The sequence below is a fragment of the Mirounga angustirostris genome, unplaced genomic scaffold (genome assembly GCF_029215605.1).
Source record: "Mirounga angustirostris isolate CCGP_5_RB_7025 unplaced genomic scaffold, mMirAng1.0.hap1 SCAF_10, whole genome shotgun sequence".
Lineage (NCBI taxonomy): Eukaryota > Metazoa > Chordata > Mammalia > Carnivora > Phocidae > Mirounga > Mirounga angustirostris.
In genome coordinates this window covers 51,820,433-51,841,775 of record NW_026991718.1, presented here as the reverse complement: position 1 = coordinate 51,841,775, position 21,343 = coordinate 51,820,433, and the positions used below count along the sequence as shown (strand labels likewise).

General features: G+C 42.8%; 1 protein-coding gene across 50 annotated transcripts in view; it reads right to left on the bottom strand.

The window, feature by feature from the left end:
- The window catches only part of ASPRV1 (aspartic peptidase retroviral like 1), a 110,961-nt gene that overhangs the window by 51,649 nt on the left and 37,969 nt on the right, over positions 1-21,343 (bottom strand). For 5 of the 50 annotated variants that reach the window (XR_010405603.1, XR_010405610.1, XR_010405629.1 and 2 more), the window contains exon 8: positions 4,228-4,284. The exons of the other annotated variants lie outside the window; for them this stretch is intronic. The gene's annotated coding sequence lies outside the window, so the exon portion shown is untranslated. The remainder of the gene's footprint in view (positions 1-4,227; positions 4,285-21,343) is intronic. 50 annotated transcript variants of the gene reach the window in all.

The window sequence follows — 21,343 nt, the reverse complement described above, 5'->3', positions numbered from 1 at the left end:
ACATCAAGGAAAACTGACAGTATTTTTTGCCAATGATAAAATTTGATCTGGCAAGTGAAAATTAGAATTTTATTTTTATTTTTTTTTTTAAGATTTTATTTATTTATTTATTTGACAGAGAGAGAGAGAGCACAAGTAGGCAGAGCCACAGGCAGAGGGAAAGGGAGAAGTAGACTCTCTGCTGAGCAGGGAGCCCGATGCAGGACTCGATTCCAGGACCCTGGGATCGTGACCTGAGCCGAAGGCAGCCACTTAACCAACTGAGCCACCCAGGTGCCCCGAAAATTAGGATTTTAAAAACTTGTCTCCACACCATGAGCTTCACAGATTCCTGGTACTTAAAGACTTTGCTGATGACATCAGTGGTAATACTAGGAATGTAATACTATGGATTGAAATGTGTCTACATTGGGAAGATCTCCATAAATCACTGAGCCATTATTTTCCAAACGACCAATGCATAATGTCTCAAGCATGAACTAAAGAACCATTCAAAGTGCAAGACAAATCAATGGAGTTTAATATAGCTGAGGATGAGAAGTTCAATGACATGGTTTCAGATCTCACATTGCAACTACCTTTCAGAAACTGCCATTTGTCCAGTTTTGGTGAAATATCGAAGAAGATACCCACAACTATCTGAAAAGGCTACTAAAAATACTCCTACTTTTTACAGCTACGAATCTGTATGAAGTGGGTTTTTATTCATCTACTCCAACCAAAGCAACGTATCATGATAGACTGGTAAAGAAGCAGATACAAGAACCCAACTGTCTTCTGTTAAGCCAGTCACTAAAGACATTTACAAAACTGTAAAATAATGACTCTCTGAATTTTTTCATTTTAGATAATATATTTTTATAAAAAGTATGTTAACATGTAAAGGACTTATTACTGTTATTTTTACATAATAAATACTTTTAAAGTCTTTTTCTAATATTTGTTTCCATATCTGTATTATGGTAAATATCTACAGCTACAGCCCACATAAATAAAGGTGTTTGAAGTCCTCAATAATTTTTAAAAGTGTAAAAGGGTCCTGAGACCAAAACACTTGAGAACCATTAATATAGACCACCCTTTCCTGCCTCCCAGTTCTAGGAGCTTATTTCTAGCACACCCACCCCTCCCATGCACTTCTCCGTAAAATATAGAATTATAAAACAAAATAAAAAATAAAACTTAGCTGAAGAAGAGATGAGACAGCAGGTACAGTGAGCTACGTAGAGAATAAGACCCTTTCCTTCCCTTCAAAATAATGTTCCTTTAAGGGCCACGGCCTGGTAACTAACCCTGCCAGGGTAGGCTGGGTTCCTCCACACCCCCTTCCTACTGCCACCTGTGGGAGAAGACAGACTGGGGGCAGAGGGCTCAGTGGGAGTTCAGGTGTCATCTCCTTCACATTCAGTATCTGATTTGATACAACAGCCAATGAAGCAAGTAAGGCAGGTGGGGTTTTCTGTATTAGTCACTATTTACAGGGGAGGAAACAGAGGTCTGTGTCTTGCCTGACACCAACCAGTAAACAAAAGATGGGGAGGGCAGGCAGAAGCATTGGGTTCCTTCCACTGGGCACTAACTCTATGATGCCTCTCTTCCCCACTCAAGCCTAGAGGTCCATCATTAAAGATGCATTATTTTACATGTAAAGTCTTCTCTTACGTTTATAAGCCACATTTCTTCTTTTAAACCTCTGTTCATTCTTTTGGGTAACTGATCTTTTTGTAATAGTTTGTAAGAAAAAGTGACCCTTTGTATTGCTCTTCAATTCCAAAACTGGTTTTAAAATGATTAAGAAGTGGGGTGCCTGAGTGGCTCAGTCAGTTAAGCATCAAACTCTTGATTTTGGCTCAGGTCATGATCTCAGGGTTGTGAGATTGAGCCTTGTGTTGGGATTCTCTCTCTCCCTCTCCCTTGCCCCTTCCCCCACCCCGTGCCCCCCAAAATAAATAAATAAATCTTTTAAAAATGATTAAGAAGTTAATGAAATAAAAGAGAAACAAACAACAGATATAACACAAAAGCTAGTTCTTACAAAACAGAAGTCTAACAAAACTAATCATGAAAAAAGCATGAATCATTAAATATACAATATTGGGAATGAAAAAGGGAAAATAAAGTACAGTAGAGATATAAAAACAAGACTATGAACATTTTATGCTAATAATTTTTAAATTTTGAGAAAATATATATATTTTTAAGATTTTATTTATTTGAGAGAGAGAGCATGAGCAGAGGGAAGGGCAGAGGGAGAGAGAGAAGCAGACTCTCCCCTGAGGACCCAGGACCCTGGGATCATGACCTGAGCCGAAGGCAGATGCTTAACCAACTGAACCACCCAGATGCCCCTTGATAAAAATTTTAAACTACCAAATTACTTGACTAGAGAAGTAACAGTTATAGTAAAATTTATATAGCAGTAGTAGAAGTAATATTTTGGGGTCTCTCTTAAATGCAAACCCCTCAGGGAAGTAAGTGCTAGTGAGTTCCTTCCTTGGTCATCTTTTGTGACACAAGAGATGGGTCTTTGGAACCTAGGCCTACCTGGATGGAAGAGGGTGCTGAGAATACAGAGGAGGTGTTAGCATGGCCCCTTGTTTGGCAACCCTGGTTGGCCTGAAGTCAGATTACCAGGCTATACCAGGCTGCCAAGACATCCCCTGCTTGCTTCCACAAGATTCAGCACCTTCAACAAGAGATTCCACCTGCCCTGTCAGTCCCAGGTGGGCACTAAGATGCCTCTGCCTAGCCCAAAGTGTCAGCCTATAATCCCCTCTTCCCTTACCTGATTCCTCCTTCCCTCCTCCCCTCTCCTTCTCCTCTTCTTCCCTCTCCCAACCTCCTCTCCCCCATCTTCTGTTGGAAGACACAGGAGCTCCAGGTGTGGCTGGAGTCATATCAGGTGCTACACCACCTCTCCCCACATCCAGCCCACTTCCCATGCCCACCACCTGGTACTTCTGGCCACAGGAATTGCAGCAAATATGTGGAGGCCTGAAGCCTAACCCTCAGCCTGTCTTGGTTCATTCCCCAAACTCTTTTTTTTTTTTTTTTAAGATTTTATTTATGGGGCGCCTAGGTGGCTCAGTTGGTTAAGTGCCTGCCTTCAGCTCAGGTCAGGATCCCAGGGTCCTGGGATTGGGCCCCACGTTGGGCTCCCTGTTCGGCAGGAAGTCTGCTTCTCCCTCTCCTTCCCACTCATGCTCTCTCTCACTATCTCTCTCTCAAATAAATAAATAAAATATTTTTTATTTGACAGAGAGAGAGAGCACAAGCCGGGGGGAGCAGCAGGCAGAGGGAGAGGGAGAAGCAGACTACCCATCGAGCAGAGAGCAGAGAGCCCGACATGGGGCTTGATCCCGGGACCCTGGGATCACAACCCAACATCCCCAAATTCATTTCTGAGTCTGATGTTGGAATGGGATAGAGAAGGGGTCCAAGGAATGTGATGGTGTGTGCAGTAAAGGGAAGTAATTGTCTAGCTCTGAGCCCTGTTACTGGGAGTTAATGCAACAGATCTATCCTTTATACCTTACACTGTCTGTGGCCCAATTGAATGTCCAACACATATAAGCACTACTGTGTCTCTGATTTGTCAGTTGGATGAATAAAAGTTAAATCTGTTAAAATGTGTTACTCTGTCTACACCAGCTTGTGACCACTAGCATTATCTCAAGCAACAGACACCAGAAGCACCACCATGACAGTGTGTGTGTGTGTGTGTGTTGGGGGTAGAAATCAATTAAATGTTATAATAATGACAGAAAAGGTGATCTTCAGGATGGGAATGACCAATGTATACAACATTGCTGTGGTCAAATTGTGAGGTCGTGGGGAGTAGGAGTGGGAAGGAGGCCACAACAGAAAGTTGAGTTTAGAAAGAAAAGGTTCCTTGGTGGACCCTGCAATGCTTTAGCCTTCGATTGACCCTAGCCCCTAACAGCCCCTAGGGCAGGTGCTTCAGTGGACTCCTAACCTTACTCAAAGCCTCAGGGGTGGGATGGGCTGTAGAGGACAGATACTCACCGTGACCTACAACTTCTGCTGACTACCTGGGTCTGCAGTAGCCAGCCTGTCAGACAACAGAAAACAGAAAACAGAAAACCGATGCTGCAGTGACACTGACCACGCCCAAGGCCAGTTGACTAAGCATGTTCAAGTGCATTTAATAGGGTGGGTTGGAACAATTTAAAATCTGTACCATACCAGATGTTTGGTGGTCCTTACCAAAGTCAGCCTCTGGAGGACAACGCAGATAGGAATCCCCAACAGAGAACTGAAAACCTACAAGAGTAAGAAAAGAGGTGCCGAGTCACAGGCACTTCCTAGTCCAGGTTGGTATTATGATTTGAAAGGCCCTAAGGAAGGTCCCCACCCCCTCTACCTATCCAGTGAAATTATGCCTATAATCCCCAAATTAGAGTTCTCTTCCTTTCACTGTACTTCCACTAGTCTGGGCAGTGCTGGGTGAAGCTAGGACCAGGGTTACTCTGAGCAGTTGGCACTCTTCCACCTCAGTTCAGAGGAAGACTCTGAGGAAGAAGTGTGATGGAAGTAACAATGGGACACAGCTTTCTAATATTGCCTGTTACTGATTCTATTGCTGGTCTAGACTTCCAGGTCTCTCTCCCTAACCCCACCAAACCTATTTGGGTTCAATACTCAGAAACAGTAAGCTGCTTCTTCAAAGTACCCACCAGCCCCTGCAACCGGAGACCTACTAAATCAGGTTGCTCAGCATGTGCACTATGTAGGCCCAAGGGCTAGAGGTGATTAACTCAAGACTTCCCCCTGCAGCTGCCTCTGTATGCAGGATGGAGTGAGGGACTTTGGAGGTGACACAGTAGAAGCCTGGTATATTTTGATGTGATCTGTCAGGCCCTTAGAAGAAGTCCCCCTTCCAAAAATATCCCCCCTATTCCAGACCACCTGGCACCTAAAATTTCATTAGAGGGCCCTTAAAGTTACTCAGTAAGTTCCCGGAAAAACACAAAGATCTCAACTCGGGCTGAAGGTGGAGGATTAGTGAGAAGTCACATTAGAACAATGAACGGCAGCCTTGGAATTCCTAGATGAGGGCCTAGGGATGGCAATCCAGTGGGAAGAGGAGTGAGGGTGGGGAAGTTGGAGGGTTGGGAGTATCTATAATAAAAGTGCATTTTCATAGCAAATAGTTTTTAATCACATCAAAATCAATCCCTCCCTCCAACCCTTAGTCATTTTGCCTGTCAGAGGCAGGCAAACACCGAAGGCTGAGCTGAGGAATAAAGGAATTCTCCGCAGGGTCCTCTCCCTGGGGGAGGCCAAGGACAGGAGTACAGCCCCTTGGGCCAAGAATGGCAGGAAAGGAGCACGGTAAATTGTGGGCTGGATTGCCCAGTCACATGATGGGATCGCGCTGCTTCTTGTCACGTAATCTCTTTTTCCCTTCTCCTCTGGTCTCTCCCTCTCCTCCTTTCCCCTCCCTCTGCTCTGTTTTGATTTAGTTAAAATAGATGCAAACTCTGGTCTTTTCTATTTTTAATACCTAGCCATTACATAATCCACAACATAATTGCTGACTTGAGAAACTACTGGCAAGAGTAGAAAATCCCCAGAGTTTTAAACAGGAAAAGGATTATTACAGCACAAAAGCCTTTGGCAGTTTTACTGACTGGTAAACCGTCTGTAATCGTCACTTGCCAGTGGAAGTCACATGGGCCCTGGGAAACACTCTCCCCACCTCAGGGAAAGCAGGCTTGGGGGAAGGGATGAACCATAGCCTAAGCTGGAAGGAGGCTGCTTTGTGTATCCAGGCAGGGGGTTGGGTGGGATGCCTGGAGCTCCCGCTGGGCCCAGACACCAGGGCTAAAGGAGTGAGCTTCAGGTTACCTGCCCTCCCCAGGCCACCTTTTAACTGCTTTTGTTCCTTGCTAAGAGTGAAGTCTCCAGCATCCGCATCCCTCTTCAATTTCCTGGAATCTTCAAACAGCCTCCAACACACTCCTGAGCAAGCCTTACTCAGAGTGGACTATCCCGTTAAATGTATGATTTCATTAAGACACAGGAGCAAGGAAGACTGCTTGTGAATCACAGAGACCTGACCTACTCCTCTGCTTTCCATTTATTTCCATCCACCATACTATTCAATTCTTCAATAAAATGAGCCAATAAAAATATAATAACTAGAGATTTGGTAAAGGGTTGGAAGGGGAGCAGATTCTGCCACCCCAAAATATGTCTCTTTGGCATAAGGATTTTTCTGCACTAAAAGCAATCAAAACACAGCAAATTTAGGAAAAGCTCTTTACCTCCCCCCTCAACTGCCTAAATTTACATTGGAAGGGGGCCTATACCTGGACACCATTAGCAGAGATACCTTTTTACCTAAGAAACTTATCTGCACAAAAGGACAACCTTTTTTTTTCCAAACATCTCCTCTTGTGAATGGCCTTCCTTCCCTTTGTATCCCCAGACCTCTACCTCTTCCCTTAGCTCAGGATGTTATATAAAACTTCAATTACTTGACTGCCCTTTGGGCCTCATATTTTTATGGGGCTCCCATACATACAAAATTTGTTTTTCTCCTGCAATCTATTTTATATCAATTTAGGTATTAGACGAAACAAAAATTCTAGGAAGAAAGAAGGGAACATTTTCCCGCCTCTCCAGATTTCACAACCAAATCAAAATTATCTCATTAAGACAAAATTGTCTGTATGTGTGATGCGGATATCGCTAGTGTAGGAGATACAGAGGGGACAGAGAATGCTTTCCCTGATTTTGCCAATTCTGCCACAGTCCCATCCCCAATAATTGAGGATAGCCAGTCCAATCTGGGTACCTACGGGGTGACAATTCCTTCAAAAAATGTTTGCTGAGGGGCACCTGGGTGGCTCAGTCAGTTAAAAGTCTGACTTGGTTTTGGCTCAGGTCATGATCTGGGGTCATGAGATTGAGCAGGGCTCTGCACTCTGCAGGAAGTGTGCTGGAGATTCTTTCCCCTACCCTCTCCCCGCCCCCACCGCTTCTCACCCCCTCACTTCCCCCCCCAACACACACACACACACACACACACACTCTCTCTCTCTCTCTCTCTCGCTCAAAAAAAAAAAAAATGTTTGCTGAATGCCACACATTTAACCACCTGCTATGGACATAAGAGTGAGCAAAATCACTGCCCTCATAAAACTGCCAGTTCAGTGAGAGAGATGGACATTAACCAAAATATTACATAAACATATCATTACAAACCATGATAAAGGCTTATGGAAGGTAACGTGTAGGGCACTAGGGGCATTTAGATCAGAGGGACCTGATAGGGCCTGAGGGTTCCTAGAATATTACCCTAGGGATTCAGGGTCCTTTTAATTCAGCATCTGATCTTCCTTCCCTTCCTCCTCCCCGCCTCCTTGCTTCCTGTAGTAAATATTTACTGGGTTTTTTCCTATGTACAGAGGATAATGCTAAGTTCTTTATATGTATGGTCTCATTTGGTTCATATAACAAACTTACAATTCAGTACTTTAAGACAAAAGGGTCTGATGAGAAAGGCCAAACCACACTTTGTTATGAGAACTATATACAATTCATAACATGAATTAAGACTCTATTGGCTGCAGGTGACAAATATCCCAATCACACTTTCAAAAATAAAACAGGAAAGCCTGGACTCATGTAAATGGCCAGAATGAGCCTAGCATAAAGCATGGTCAGATCCAGGTGCTCCAAAGATGCCACCTAGGCTCTGTCTCCAACTCACAACTCAGCTTTCACCTGTGCTGGCTTCAGCACTCCCCCTGGGGTGTCAAGATGACCACTTGCAGGGGTGCCTGGGTGGCTCAGTTGGTTAAGCGACTGCCTTCGGCTCAGGTCATGATCCTGGAGTCCCGGGATCGAGTCCCGCATAGGGCTCCCTGCTCGGCAGGGAGCCTGCTTCTCCCTCTGACCCTCCTCCCTCTCATGTGCTCTCTCTCTCTCATTCTGTCTCAAATAAATAAATAAAATCTTAAAAAAAAAAAAAAAGATGACCACTTGCAGCCTCAGAATTATGCCCATTCTACAGGCTTGGCAACTCAGTTGGGAAAAAAAAATGAGAACTCACTTTTTAATAGTTCCAACAAAACTCCAGAGTCCTTAATTGGCCTGGATTTGAGACCATACCAACGTCAACTGCTGTTCTCTGATTGGCAGTCATGTGTCCTCCATCTAGAGCCAAGGGATAGACCTGACCCCACCAGAATCCAGTCTGAGAAGAGAGAAGGACATGGCCCTCCCAAAGGACAATCAATATGCTCTCACCTAAGAAGAGAGAATGCATGCTGGGCAGTCCAAGTCCACTAATCTCTATTGTCCTCTAAGTATGGAATTACAGTGGATTTTCAGACTATACCATATGTTCCTCCATCCATTGGGTGTTCCTCCCTAAGAAGTGAGCAAGAGTTCTCGTTTAGTGTGACACTAGCTGGATTTGCCCTGGTCCTACTCCAGCTGCTCAGAGACCTTGGCTTCTTGCTCTGAGGCACTTACTGGAGTCTTAATATTTGCTTACTTACTCAGAGCAGTCTCCAAGTCCCAATACTTTGTGGAATACTTTTCTGCCTCCCTTTAACTCCCAAATGATGTGCCCTACTCAGTGCTGGTGTGACCAGCAAAGCTGCAGTTCTCTTGCTCTTTGACCAGCATCACAGGGTCTGTGTAAATTATAGGGAGGAAAGGGAATAAGAAGCCCTTTGTTGGGAAGTTTTGCTTCCCTTTTGGAGTCTGAACTGCGAATGGCTTCCATTGGGCAGAAAGAGGAGTATCAGGGTAATTCCTGGAACATCTAACAAATAGACCTCCATAAGAAGGACCCTGCGGGAGGATCAAGGCTAAACATTCTATGAGTTATACAGCAAGCACTACAATAATCAGCTGCAACCACTCTGTCTGTGGGCATGTTTTAAAATCGGCCTGGATCCCCCCACCCAATGATCCTCCCACAATTTCTGCAAATTCCCAGCAGCTAATGCTCTAAACAGCCTCTTTTGGTTCTGACTCCAGTTCCTGGTGGATTTTTTTTATCTCACTCACTGAGGCTGATCTCTTCTTTCTGATCTGAGCTGTCCCAGAGGTGGGACTCAGTTCCCTTTTTCCATGCATTACCAAAAAAGAAAAAAATACACATACACAACCTGAATCGAAACGCTGTGTCTTCATCAGACTTTCCTAAAGTTATGAAGAGACAGAGTGGTTTTATATTGTTACCATTACCATGCTCCGTGGCTCCTTCACCCTCTGCAGACACTGCTTGTATTTCCCTTTGCTCAGGAAACTAAATTCCCCTTATATTATTCAGAGCAACTTAGCTCTCCATCCCCCTTCCTCTGACATCCAATGCGCCATACCTAGAGTCAGCCCCACTGTGAACTATCCACTCCAGGTTCCACGCCTGACCAGCACTGAGGAACAAAAGGAAGTTTTGAACTTCACTCTCTCAGCACCACCATTCTGTACTGGTGAAGAGAATGGAATGATTTTTTCCCCCTATGAATATGAATTAGGCCACCCCTCTTTCAAAAGAACTGGCTGGAGTCAATTTTGGTTTTAAATAGGTTTCTATTATACCACTCTATGTAAACTCACCAGCTCACAGAAAAGCCTATGTTACTAGTCTGATACAATCCTCACACACCCATACTGGGGTCTACTGACACTAGTAATGTAATTAAGGAAAGCGGAGCTTCTGTCCCAAAAGTGTTGCCTGTCTTTGAAAGACAAAGAGGTTTTTTGGTCTTGTGCCACCCTGTGATGGAATTCTTCTTGTTTCCAGGCTAGAGTTCTAGAGCCTCAAAGTCCAGTGAAATAGGCAAAACTAAGCTATCTGCTTCAAGGTTTCCTTTCACCTAGGTTGGTGGGGGCCTGAGACCAAGACTAAAACTGGCTGAGAGCCTTCTCCAAAGAAGAGGCAAGGACAAATGCAAGAAGGTTTTCTCCCAAGACTGAGGCTGGCTCTAAGTCTTGTCTACCTGGGCCTTATCAGGTAATTTTCCTTTTTCTTCCAAGGGAAGGAACATCAAAGCCTTCCAACCAGAGGAGGTCTCAGCCCCTTCCACTGCCTCATAAGCAGGAGGCAGAAAGGTTCTAGAAGGCTGTGAATACCAAAATGTAGCAAATCCTAGGAAAAAAGAATTCTGAGCTTTGAATTCCATTGTTCCTCACACCAAGAAGTACAACTGTAGACACCATGGCCCAGTAGCCTCCTTCAGGAAATTTTTTTTAGTTTCTGGGACGAGAAAGGTAGTGAAAAGTCTCTAAATTCTTCTCAGAGACTAAGATTTATAATACTAAATAAATCTTTTACATAAGGGGAAGACAAAAGTTGACATTTCATTCATTAATATTGTAATTAGAAGAATACAACCTTAAATATTTTTTAATCTATAGGAATCCTTTATAAAATTCAAAACAGAATAAATACATTCCAAATCAAATAGGAATGTTTTTAAAAAGTAAATGGGAACATTCTATTCATATTCCTCTGCACTTGCTCCTTTCACTGATAGAGAAAGTTAACTTCAAAGTTTTCACAGCTGGGGCGCCTGAATGGCTCAGTTGGTTAAGTGTCTGACTTTTTTTTTTTAAGATTATTTATTTATTTATTTGACAGAGAGAGATACAGCGAGAGCGGGAACACAAGCAGGGGGAGTAGGAGAGGGAGAAGCAGGCCTCCCGCCGAGCAGGGAGCCCGATGTGGGGCTCGAACCCAGGACCCTGGGATCATGACCTGAGCCGAAGGCAGACGCTTAACGACTGACCCACCCAGGCGCCCTAAGTGTCTGACTCTGGATTTCAGCTCAGATGATGATCTCAGGGCTGTGAGATCGAGCCCCGTGCTGGGCGTGTAGCCTGCTTGAGATTCTCTCTCTCTCTGCCCCCCAGCCCCCAACCCGCTCATGGACATGTGTGTTCATTCAAAAGAAGAAAAAAAAGTTTTCACAGCCACAGAGTATTTCATAGTACCCTATTCATGGATATTTACCAAGACAATGAACATTCCTATCCAAAGAAGTCTTTGCTCATATCTTAAATGAAATTCTAGTTTCATCTGGAATGGATGAAATGGATATAAGCATTTTTTTAGATGAAATTACAGTTTACCCTGTTGTGTCTCACCTACTGTATTCTTACCCATTTTCTATTGGGTCTGTCTTTTCCTTATTGATTTATAGAAACCCTTTATAGATTATAGATATTAATTCATCACCTATTACATATATTGCAGAAATTTCCTCCCATTCTGTGAGCTGTCTTCTAACTTTGTTCATGACTTTTGCCAGACAGAAGCTTCTCATTTTTATGTGGCAAAAGCAGTTTAAAACTATTCAGAAAGTACTGTCACAGGAGCAGCACACCCCGAGCCCTGAGCCACTAGCCTCTTCTGCTGGCCGCCACACAATCTTGCTTGAGCTCCTGTGATGAAATGGCCGATTAAAGAATCATTTTCTGAGCTATTCACATCTGGCTAGGGCGGTGGTGTAAATGAATCAAGCAAAGAACGAGCAGAAAGAATTGTAAAGACTTTGTTTGTTTCCAGCTATTTGGAGGCTCTTTCTTAAACATTTGGAATCATGTACTAACAATGTCAAAAGAATCCTGAACCATTAAAAACCCAAAAACATCTTTATAAACAAAAATCTGAATATTTCCAGACTCTTTCAAACTGTGTGGGCTTTAGGGCAGTATTTGCTGTCACTGTGGAAGGAAAAATAAATTCCAGACCCCACAGGAATAGAAAGCTTCAAGAGTCTATTGACTCGTGGAGTTTTAAGCAAGAAACCTTCAGTTTCCCTTCAGCCTCTCACAGATTAGCACGGACTCAATCTGATCCTGAACAGTTCAAAAAACCATCATGGCCAAATGGGATTTTCCCTGCGAAGAGCACTTAGTCCCTATTCTGGCCAACTCTGCCTAAAGGCCCAGTACTTTGTGAAGGTTGTCCCACTTGGCCAGAATCTCTCTCCTCTCCCCCAACATCACACTATTTAGGCACGCAGTGCAAAATGTAGGCCTAAAAGATGGTTCTGGCCTCCTTCCCCACTAGTTGGAACCTGCCACTCCCTGAGGAACTTGGTTCTGGGCAATGAACATTCTGCCATAAAATCACTCTTCAGCACCCAGTGGTACCAAGAAGAAAAACAGATGGTCTGTCTCAATGTGGCTTCAAAGCCATTATCCTACCACCGTACAAAAAAACCCTTCCTTTGCCAACATCTATACCAAACAATTACACTCCTTCTCACTGCTGTCAGCTACTGACCTCTCGGTCATCAAGACCTTTGGCCCCGTGATCACAGTGTGCCTTTACACTCCAAGTCAGACCTTTGCCCGGTCATGACCTCCTATATCCTTCTATATTTCTACCTCTCCTTGTCTTTACTGCTACAGTTTCATTTTTCAACTTCATTGAGATTTCCAGTCCCTTGACACCCACCCCCATCATTTTGCTGCCTATCAGTCCTCCTCTGGAGTCACTCCTTTCTCCTAACCACCTGGACAACAACCACTTTGCTACCAATATTCTAGACTCCTCTTACTCCAAGTCTTCCAGTTGGATCACAAAATATAGCCCCTATTTGAATACAAATGTCCTCAGTTGCTGAACACTGCTAAAATAACCATTAAGTCATGAGGGCTGCTCTTCCTCTAGAAAGTCATCATCTCCAACATTACCTGGGCCTTCAGCACTACTCAGCTATCCACCTACATGTCTTCAGATCACTATTAGCTCAACATTTTAAAAACCATGTCACTGTCCCCACTATCCCACCTGCTTCCAGCAGATGACTTTAATTTCTTCTGTTCAGGGGCACCTGGGTGGCTCAGTCGCTAGGCGTCTGCCTTCGGCTCAGGTCATGATCCCAGGGTCCTGGGATCGAGCCCCGCATCGGGCTCCCTGCTCCGCGGGAAGCCTGATTCTCCCTCTCCCGCTCCCCCTGCTTATATTCCCTCTCTCGCTGTGTCTCTGTCAAATAAATAAATAAAATCTTTAAAAAAAAAAAATTTTCTTCTGGGCGCCTGGGTGGCTCAGTTGGTTAAGCGACTGCCTTCGGCTCAGGTCATGATCCTGGAGTCCCTGGATCGAGTCCCACATCGGGCTCCCTGCTCGGCGGAGAGCCTGCTTCTCCCTCTCCCACTCCCCCTGCTTGTCTTCCCTCTCTTGCTGTCTCTCTCTCTCTGTCAAATAAATAAATAAAATCTTTAAATAAATAAATAAATAAATAAATAACCCTCCCTAGGCCCTGTGTTGCCCCTTCACGAACTGTCCTCACTTCATAAATAAGCTTCTTGTAAGAGTGGCCTCTCTGTCCATAGCCTTGCCTCCATTCACTAGCTGCAGAGGTACTGCCTAGTAAAAGATTGGACTGCTCTTGCTCTTACTTGCCAAAGGTCTGTTCCTTGGGGAAAAAATTGCTTTAGAGATTAGCAAAGAAGCATAGTAAAAGGAAATACATTATGTTGCTATTCAGTTTTAATAATATGAATGAAAATAAATAAATTTTAATAATATAAATGAGATTTATCTTCATATCAATACTACTTCTGACTAGAGTATAAGCAAGATTATTTAAAGTGTTCTTTAAAACAAAGAAATGTTCTGTTTGTTTTCCCAAAACTATCCTGATTCTCTAGATCCAAAAACTAGAAACAATCTCTCCTCTGAGTTCCCACAGCATTGGTCTATATCTGTCATACCTTACCACTTTATCTTGAGTTATCACAAAACTCTCTGCAGTTAATAAATATTTGATAAATGAATAGAATTTACAAGTACCTATTATAGATCAGATAATTCTAATCTAATCAATCTAATCAACTAATTAAATCAGGCTGCCTAAAGAACCTCTACTGACATTTTGCTAACTTAACATAAGGCTTTTTTCACACATTGAATTTAATAAAGTTACATTCAGTCACTCATATCCTATAATTTAAGTTTTCACTTACTTAAATGTACCTTGCAAAGTTTCAAATACTGAGGTATTACCATGTCGTTTTGGGTTCAGTCCGAAAGGACTAAGGTAAAAGTCAATGAGCCAGGAATTACCCAATCCAAGGGTTGTGAACAGGGCATTCAAGGGGAAGGAATGCATCTTTCCACTCCCTCACCTAAAAAATACCCCAAGAAATGCTCCTCCCGGAGGGACTGAGACTTCCTCTCACACAATGTCTGCTCCCCTCTGCTCCAATTCCTTTCAGATAATCTGAAAGTCAGCTCCTCAACAAAGGCACAGCTTTGCCCTTGTTGGACCTCCCAAAGTTTGCTCATATCTGAAACAAGGAAGTTTGCCTAGAAAATCTCAGAAGTTTTTTTTTTTTTTTTTAAGTAGGCTCCACACACAGCATGGACCCTAGGATCAAGAAGTGTCGGATGCTTAACCAACTGAGTCACCGAGGTGCCCCTCAAAGGTTTTTTAATGTAAATAACTCCACGCTACTTACAGTGTGAAAATCAAATTTTATTTTGAAAAGCAGGTTCAATTTTGAAAAGCAGGTTAAAGAAACCCAGTGGTAAATCCTTTTGTGATACTGAAGAATCTTCATATTCCAACCACCCCCAACATAACTGTTAGATCATCTACGTGAGACCAATAATTCTCCTAAAGCAGGACACAGAGATTGGTATCAGGAGCTTCATCCAAAGCACTGACATTCTTGCCCCCCAAAGTCCCTCTGAAGAAGCCAGTCCTTAAATCCGTATTGAGGCAGAATTATGGGCTTAGAGGACTGTGCTAAGGGCAAAAAGGTGGCCAGGAATGCATGCCAGGAAACACAGGGCAGGGCCAGGTGACAGGCTCCAGTCCCTCTGGAGCCCGAGCCAGAACCTCCCAGTTTGCTTTACCCTCACAGACGGTGTAATTTCCAGCAGGGCTAAAAATCGCCAATGGCACACAGCCAGAGGGCAGGGCCAGGCTGGGTACACAGAAGCCAGCAATGAGCCAGAGAGGCTCCTAATTTAGAATCCAAGCAGAAAAGAAGTGTGGTGAAGAGCCTCCCACAGAGGACTTATAAAGTAGCTGCCCTCTTTGGGTAAGATCCAGGTTGCCAATAGGAAATCTCTTACCTCCATGGGCCTCCTCACTTGTTCCATAGTCTTTCTCAGCAGCCTGATCTTTTTAGAAGGAGAGATCATGTGGCTGGGACTCAAGGGACACCAGCTTACTGATTTTGGAAACATCCCTCCTCTGTGGAGTCACCAGCTCACAGAGCAGAAATTTCCCATGGTACTTGTTTCCTCTCTCCCTCATACAAAATCCAAGTGATGAGACTAGTCCCAGAACCACCCAAGTCAAACTATAGTACAAAGATTGTTCTACATAGCTCAACATGCCTCAGAGATAAAGATTCCTTCAGTCCTTTCCTTACTCACTCATTCATTCAACCTCAGTTTTCTGACTGGCCACATGCTCCAAGCACTGGGCAGCAAGAATGCCTTGCAGAACTCTTAGCAGATACCACTCTAGCAATTGCCCAAGAACCTCTCTAAAGTGGACCCTGTTGGTTCAGAATTTCTGACTGGAGATAACTGCCTTCTATGCTATCAGAATGGGTTAGCTAAAATATCTAGTTACATAAATATGATTGTCAGTTGGAAAACTGAAGTAACTTGAGACTTCTGCTTTTCTACTGATTAAAGCAGGTCCTCTTAGGATCTCAACTAGTTAGTGCATACATGCATAAGTGAATTAACATGTGATTCCAAACTTAATGACTTCACAAATATATTTTTTTCATGTAATTAAATCAGACAAGCCCTTCCCTCATGGGTCTCAGTCAATATGCTTCTACTGTATTGCTTTCAAAAAAATGAAGCCAGAATTCAATAAACTACGAAGCCACCCCACTAACTCTGCTGTAACCAAACTGGCCAGCCTTACTTCCAAAACACCTCAAGCTATTTATGAACAGATTAGGACTTTTTATCCCCCTTAAATCAACAGACCATCCCACATTCTCTGGTTTAGAGGAATGTCAGGACCTACAAAGGCCAGAGGACAGGACGATGACTGTGAATAGCATGGTATCTTCCCTGGCCCTCTTCTTCCTTCCACCTCTTCACTGTGGGTATCCCTAGCTCCAGACTGCCACTTTTACTCTAGTCTTTCCCTTCTTGGAAAAGTCATCTCAAAGAAATGCAAAGTGGAGATATGAGAAATGCAATTTGAGGCCTGAATACCTGAGTCTGAGTCCTAATTCTACTCTCTGATTGAGATTCGGTGTCCATATAAAAGAAGAAAAAAAATAATGCACAGCATACAGGACTTTGTTAGCCATGTCACTATACAATGGCCTTCATAAATTGCAGAGTGATCTTTAAATAATGTTGTGGCTGTTGTTTTATTATGGTGATTACTGCCCACTCCTACCTCTCCTCAAGCTCTACTCTCAGGTTCCAGTTGAGACCACTGCCACACACTCCTCTCCAGGGTCTGTCAAGACTACCAACAAGAAAGGGAGAACCAAGATAAGATCACCCCTCCCCTAAACACCTCAAGGGTGTCAAATTTAGAGTCCCACTCTTACTTATTGCCTTTACTTTAGAAGTACCTTTTCCTCTAAATGGGAATCCCCAATCTACAGAATACTTCCTTTTGGATGTACCTCTGGCCTTTCAAATTCAACTCCAAGAAAAAAATCTGTCTCCCCTTTCTAGAAGAGTGGTTCTCCTTTCCAGTTACCCCCTTTCTGTCATGACGAGTAATTTTCCAACTTCACAGGATAGACACACACCTTGGCATAATGTAACTGTGGTTTTGGCCCACCCACCACCCTCAGGTCAGAATCTATTTCCTTTTTTTTTTTTTTTTTAAGATTTTATTTATTTATTCATGAGAGACACAGAGAGAGAGAGAGAAGCAGAGGGAGAAGCAGGCTTCCCGCTAAGCAGGGAGCCCGATGCGGGACTCGATCCCAGGACCCTGAGATCATGACCTGAGCCGAAGGCAGACGCTCAACCATCTGAGCCACCCAGGAGCCCATTTTTCCTATTTTTTTTTAAGATTTTATTTTTCAAATAATCTCTACAACCAACATGGGGTTTGAACTTACAACCCTGAGATCAAGAGTCGCATGTTCTATCAACTGAGCTAGCCAGGTGTCCCTCCTATTTTTTAAATGCCTTTTTTTTTTCTGAATCAGAAAAGATAATTTCTGTTAACAATGTGCTGTGTGATTTTTTTAAGATTTATTTTTATTTATTTAAGGGGGGTTGGGGCAAAGGGAGAGAATCTTCAAGCAGACTTCCTGTTGAGCACAGAGCCATGAGATCATGACCTGAGCTGAAAACAAGAGTTGGACACTCAACCGACTGAGCCACCCAGGTGCCCCTGCTGTATGATTTTTTTTAAATATATACACATAGCTATTGCTGTATTTATTTCAACTGAAACAGATTCATATACTATATATTTTTCCATGTATATATTATAGCCATCTTTATGTGTCAATAATTATAGATTTATCTCATTTATCATTGTATGGATTTACCAGTTTATTTGGCCAATCCCCTATTGATGGCCATTTTGATTGTTTTATAAATTCTGCAGTGACAAATATCCTCATAAATATATCCTGTACATTGCCCTAGGGATAAATACCTAGAAGTCAGATTGCTGGTTTAAGAATGTGTGTACTTCAGGAGCATCTGGGTGGCTCAGTGAGTTAGGCATCTGGGTGGCTCAGGTCATGATGTGAGGCTCCTAGGATTGAGCCCTGCGTCAGGCTTCCCGCTCAGTGAGGAGTCTGCTTGTCCCTCTACTTCTCCCCCCACTCATGCGGTCTCTCTCAAATAAATAAAATCTTAAAAAAAAAAAAAAAAAGTGTGTGTACTTCAAATTTGATACATATTGCCAAATAGACTGTATTAATTTAAATTCCCAGAGTATGAGTTCGTTTCTTCAAACTCTCGCCAGCAATATTATTTTTAATATTTGTCAATCTAACAGTTGAAAAATGATGTCTCATTTCTATTTGTGTCTTCTAGATTATAAGGTAAATACCCTTTCTCTATGGGTTTTACAGGTCATTAGTATTTATTCTTCTATGACTTTAGCCTATTTTCTTTTTGTTTTGCTATTGATTTATAAGAGCTTTGTGCACACTGAGATATGTTGAAAACTTTTTTTTTTTAAGATTTTATTTATTTATTTACTTGAGAGAGAGGGTGCAAGAAAAAACAGGAACAGTGTGGAGGGGCAGAGGGAGAAGGGGAAGCAAAGTCCCCGCTGAGCAGGAAGCCCAATACGGGGCTCCATCCCAGGACCCCAAGATCATGACCTGAGCTGAAGGCAGGTGCTTAACCCACTGAGCCACCCAGGTGCCCCAAAAACTTTTCTTAACCGGTTTGTCATCTACTCTTTATGGTGTTTGTTTTGTTTTGTTTTGTTTTGTTTTGTTTTACCTAATACATTGCACTTTTTCCTTTATAGTTCCTGCCTTGGGTGCCACACTAAAATAACTATTTTCAGGGTGCCTGGGTGGCTCAGTCGGTTGGGCATCTTCCTTCGGCTTGGGTCATGGTCTCAGGGTCCTGGGATCAAGCCCCACCTTGGGCTCCCTGCTCAGTGGGGAGTCTGCTTCTCCCTTTCTCTCTGGCCCTCCCCCCTGCTCATGCTCTCTCAAATAAATAAAATCTTTAAAAAAATAACTATTATCAAGTACACTTATTCCTTTAGTTTTGTGTTAAAAACCTTTAATCCATCTAGAATATGTTTTGCTAGAAGGTGAGAGGGATTTTTTTTTAATGGTTAGACATTTACCCTAAACACTATCCTTTCCCACTAAAACCTAGATCTGTTTCTGGACTTTCTAATCAATTTTGAGCTCTGCTCACCAACAAAAATTCTTATTTCCAGGGTACCTGGGTGGCTCAGTCGGTTAAGCGTCTGCCTTCGGCTCACGTCATGATCCCAAGGGTGCTGGGATGGAGCCCCGCATCAGGCTGCCTGCTCAGTGGGGAGTCTGCTTCTCCCTCTGTCTGCCGCTCCCCCCTGCTTGTGCTATCTCTCTGTCAAATAAATGAATTAAAAAAAAAATCTTTTAAAAAATTCTTAATTCCAGTTGGAATATTTTTTTCATTGCCCACAACAGGTTTTATGTAGACTGCTACCTATATACACAATGTTGTCCTTGCCTGGAACATCCTCTTATCTTCCTTCCACAGATCCTTCAAAGCAAAACCATTTCTGAGGTAAGAAGTAGTAAATGCTGGGGTGCCTTGGTGGCTAAGTTGGCAGAGTGTGCAACTCCTTATCTCAGGATCATGAGTTCAAGTCCCACATTGGGTATAGAGCTTACTTAAAAAAAGGAAAAGAGAAAAAGTAGTAAATGCTATTTAAAACAAGAAATGTGGGCACGTGGGTGGCTCAGTTGGTTAAGCATCTGCCTTTGGCTCAGGTCATGATCCCCAAGTCCTGTGCTGGGCTCCCTGCTCAGCTGGGAGTCTGTTTCTCCTTCTCCCTATGCCCCCCCTCCCTGCTTGTGCACTTGCTCTCTCCCCCCCAAATAAATAAAAATCTTAAAAAATAAAAATAAAACAAGAAATGCCTTTTTAAAAATTTTTTTTATTTACTTATTTTAGAGAGAAAGAGAGCATGGGCAGGAGGGGCAGAGGTAGAGAGAGAGAGAATTTCAAGTAGACTCCATATTGAGCTTGGAGCCTGACATGGGGCTCAATCTCATGACCCTGAGATCATGACCAAGAGTCAGATATTTAACCGACTGCACCACCCAGGCACCCCAAACAAGAAATGCTTTCAAAGGAGAGAAATAATGTAAAAGAACACATCAGACCTTCTACAAATACTTTGTGTGGCTAAAGAAGAGGATGAACTTTTTACTCAGCAGACCCATTCCAGTGGGCTTTGGACATACGGAAGAAAGTTTGGAAGAGAGTAGAATTCAATTGCTTTGCATAATAGAGTAAGAAGTATCTGGAATGCTTAGTGGCAATAGAGTTAGGAAGATTTGCAGAGGAAAGATACGATTATAAGAGGCCAAAGCCATACAAATGGGTGATATGAATAATGATGAAATCCTAATGGAGAGGTAGACAAAAAAAAATACTTTAAGGGACAGTGATAGCCAGTATTAGAATTTAAGTTGCTTGCTTTGTGGCAATGTAAAACACTCTACATTACCCTAAATCTTTAATAAAGTCTGCTATACACATAAAGGCTTTAGCTGGGAGATATCTGAGTTCTACATCTGGGTGAATATGGATGGAAACAGGAACAGCATGCTTGAGATGGTAAGACCATCTATAATCTGAACTAATTTAGTGGAAGCAAGAGCTCAAAATTAGAATGACCATAAATAGATGAGCTCCCAGGAATTTGAAGAATCTGGGTAAAGGAATCAGACTCTCTATAAGCTGTAGAATGACACTTTGAGCCAAATTTTTAAGGGAAAAGATGGTTCCAGCTAACTAATGGGATACATTAGGACACTCAATCCTCAGAAGCTTTTAAAAAGGACCAAACTACATGAGGTTCAGCGGTGATTTACAGAAGAAACCAGTGGGGGAGGTGCCAATTACACATGCTCCTGTAGAGGTGTTCTGGCCCCTACCCTACTTAGTGTGTCCTCGGTCAACTCTCATCTCTTCCATGAAGCTTTCTCTCAAGGTTTCAGCTCTCAGATGATTCTTTTCCAAAACTTCCATTTTACCTAGAATCTGAACCTCAGTGTAACTTTAATTGTTCTTTTTTTTCCTATTTGTTACCTTCTCTATTGAATTCAACTATAGATGCCTTGTAGACAAGAACCCCAATAAGAGAGAGAGAGAGTGTGTCCACATGCACAAGCGAGGGAGGGTGGGAGGGAGGGACATTCTAAACATCTTACATTACACTCAGAGCCTACTTAATTCCTGGTGGGGAAATAGTGGGAGACAGTGATGCATAAGCAAGTTTACTAATGACCCTGGATAGTGATGCTCCTAAGAACAAAGAAGGAGGAATAGGAATAGGAAGAAATAGAAGAACAGGGGGAAGAGGGTGGCATAATGAAAAATATAATTTGGCTTGAGACATGCTGAGTTTGAAATATGTAAGAGCCACCCAGGTTATGATGGTAATAGTGTTTGGCCATCACGAATCTGGAATGCAGAAAAGAGATTTAGGTTGGAGAGGGAGATTTAAGAGTTTCTAACATATCAGTGGTAGCTAAAACCATAAGCACATGTGATATCACCCAGGGATAGTATATAGACGGGAGGAGAGAAGGAGGTTAAGGATAGAATCTTGGGAAATGTCTTCATGTAGGAAGCCTGTTGGGGAAAACAAGCCTTCTACAGTTATATGAAGTTACAGTTACATCTATATAG